General features: G+C 45.8%; 1 pseudogene; it reads left to right on the top strand.

The window, feature by feature from the left end:
• Positions 1-1,361: 1,361 nt before the first annotated feature.
• On the top strand, positions 1,362-2,610 carry LOC146606985 (histone H1-like; annotated as a pseudogene).
• Positions 2,611-2,934: the final 324 nt, after the last annotated feature.

The following is a 2,934-nucleotide window of genomic DNA, read 5'->3' as shown; positions in this document are numbered from 1 at the left end:
GTACAAAGCCGCTCAGTGGGGTTTTTTGTACAGAAGCATTAAGTCGCAGAGTTGCGCAGTTCGAACTTTTTTTTGGTTCGCCGTCTTAGTGGGGCGAAATACAGACCGCTGTGTGGGGTACTGTAGTGAGTTCTCCACCGCTCAGTGGGGTGTTGAGAAGTTCCGCGGGGTCCAGATTGTGCTGGACAGTAGGCCTATTTTGTGTTGTTGTCATTGTCGTCGTCGTTGTTGTTGTTGTTGTGTGTGAGTGTGTGCGGAGCAGAACATGTGGTCTGTGACACCGACTGTTGTTGTTATCATGGGTTTCTAAGCAACCAAGAGTGAGTCGGAGGGAGACAGACGTTTGTGCTGGACTTTGCTCCTGGCAGCACAAAGTATTTATGTAAAAAAGAGAGAGAGCGACGGCTCCACAGCTGCGCGGGTTCACGCGAGCGCGGTCGCGCGGACCTGAGCCGTGCGGTTAATCGCAGGCTTATAAATGGAAGAGATTCAAATGTTAGAAGTTTTCAGAAAACACACCAGCCTTGGAGAGCTGTGGAGAAGGCCAGCCCACATCAGCAGCACTTAAGATATGCTCTGGTGAATGGCTTTCCCCCCACCCCTTGCTGACACAATGTTTATTCTTTAGCTTGCCCTGATCGACAGCAGCCTGTGTGCCAGACCATAGATTTAATTGAGGTGGATAGTTGTTAAAAGTAATCTACATTAAGCTTGTGGTTGCTTAAATTCAGTACAATGACATGTGAGGTGAAGTGATATAGATAAATATTTAAACTCATGAAGTGCATAGAGGCACTTGACCTGTGTGGAAGACGGTCGTCTTATTATGAGCCATTGTTGAGATATAGAGCACATCTGTGAAAACAACTAATATGCTCAACCCTGTATGAAACATCTAAAAATACATGATGGAGAAGCTGTGTTGAATATGTAAGTGTAAGACTTTGCCACTGTGGGCAGAGCATGCAACTACTGTGTGATGTCGCGTTGCAGTTTTGTTTTTGTTTTTTGAGCTGATGAGCAAGCTACACATTATCAGATCAAGAGCTGTCTGAGAACTACTCAAAGAGAGGGAAACAGAGAGTGTGCAGCGTTTCCATGAGCAGTTTTTCTGCACCTTGACTCGTGTGTGTGTGTAGCATCAGCATCATGTTTTTGTTTATTTGTTTTGTTGGATTAAAAATAATTAAATAAACTGGTGATCATGCTTATGGATCACCATGGCACATATCTCCAGCCATATGGTTTATTTATGCAGATGAAAAAGTGAGTGAGAGCGGTGATTTTGCAGACCACCAGCTATTGTGAAGAAAAAAAAAGAGTGAAAAAGAGACAAATTACATTGTAGACGAAGAGAAATAATCATAGGAAAAAGGTTTTGTGTTGATCAGCCGAAAAACAACTACAATGTCATTTTCTGCTTTTAAGAAAGGATTGTTCACACAAACACAGACAGAGAGAGAGAGAGAGAGAGATGTGTGTTGATTAAGCAGTGATGATAATAATGAACATGTTTTAGTTTGTCACTTTCAGGTGAAAAGCAGACCTGTATCAATTTTCCACATGCAACAGTCGGAAGAAAGTTATAGTTTAACATCATTGGAAACATGCAGGCCAAGTTTCTGGCTGACTTATTTACAGTGCCATGTGTTTCTCAACCTCACAAGCGAGCTCACTCCTCCCTGAAGATAAGGAATGCAGCTCCAAAGCAATAACATGATAAAGAGACAGCAGCAAGTCCTGAGCACAAAAAGTCCCAGCAAAGCAGCAGCAATGTGGATAAACAGCAGCAGAAGAAGAAAGCAAACCCATCTTCCTGTCTGATTGGTTGAATTTCACGGAGGGGCGAGCAAGATGGCAGCGTGAAGAGGAGTTTTTGTTTGAGTTCTCAGCACGAGACACTTATTTGATGTCTTTCTGGCCTTCGGGACTTTTTTGGAGATCAGCGCGCTAAACTTGCTGGATCTGAGGCCAGGGTCTGCGGCGGCAGCATGTTGAAATGCTCAAAAAGGACTGAGTGACTCGGGCAAGCCACATGCGGCTAGCGACATGAAAGAAATGGACCCTTCATGATGCGTTCAACGTGCCAGCGCTGTGGTGGGAAAGGCTCCATCATAAACACGCCCTGCGCCCTGCGCCGAGGTTCAGGCCAAGAAGAAGAAGACGATGACTTCCAAGCCCAAGAAGGTCGGCCTCAGCGTGGGCGAGCTGATTGTGAAAGCCGTGGCCGCTTCCAAGGAGCGCAACGGCCTGTCTGTGGCCGCTCTCAAGAAGGCTCTGGCTGCCGGAGGCTACGATGTGGACAAGAACAAGGCCCGTGTCAAGACCGCCATCAAGAGTCTGGTGGCGAAGGGCACTCTGGTGCAGACCAAGGGCACCGGGGCCTCCAGATCCTTCAAGATGAACAAGGCTACTGAGAGCAAAGCCAAGAAGCCCGCCGCGGCCAAAGCCAAGAAACCGGCAGCAGCTGCTAAGAAGTCGCCCAAGAAGGCAGCGGCAGCACTTCAGACACTAGCACAAAGTCAACCGCATCAGAGGAGGGACAGGACAAAGCTGAAGGAGAAACTGCCTGCTATTGGACTGTTGAAGTGGGAGAGGACAACAGAGTGAGAAGATTAGGTGAGAACACAAATTTTATTTTTAATGTGGGAAATCAAAATTTGGGTTAGCAAACCTGGGGAAAAGAAAACTGACTGCTTAAGTTGGAAAATTGAGACGGAGTCTGAAACATTGCGAAAATAGAAACATATACAAAATCACACACACACAAGCAGAACATGCATTAACCCTACTAACAATTCCAAACACAAAATGACTCATGAAGACTCATAGCACATTAGTTAAGAAATGATTAAATAATAGCAGAGAAGTGTGTAGGAAAGGCAGCTTTAAGAACATGCTCTGCTGGAGATGCAGCTCCACAGACATGCATTA

This window comes from Diplotaxodon limnothrissa, unplaced genomic scaffold (genome assembly GCF_057381915.1).
Source record: "Diplotaxodon limnothrissa isolate DT_005_m unplaced genomic scaffold, D_limnothrissa_male_GT1.1 unmapped_scaffold_1, whole genome shotgun sequence".
In the NCBI taxonomy this organism is placed as follows: domain Eukaryota; kingdom Metazoa; phylum Chordata; class Actinopteri; order Cichliformes; family Cichlidae; genus Diplotaxodon; species Diplotaxodon limnothrissa.
Note: the sequence above shows the minus strand (reverse complement) of the source record. Positions and strands in the feature narration are given on the sequence as shown.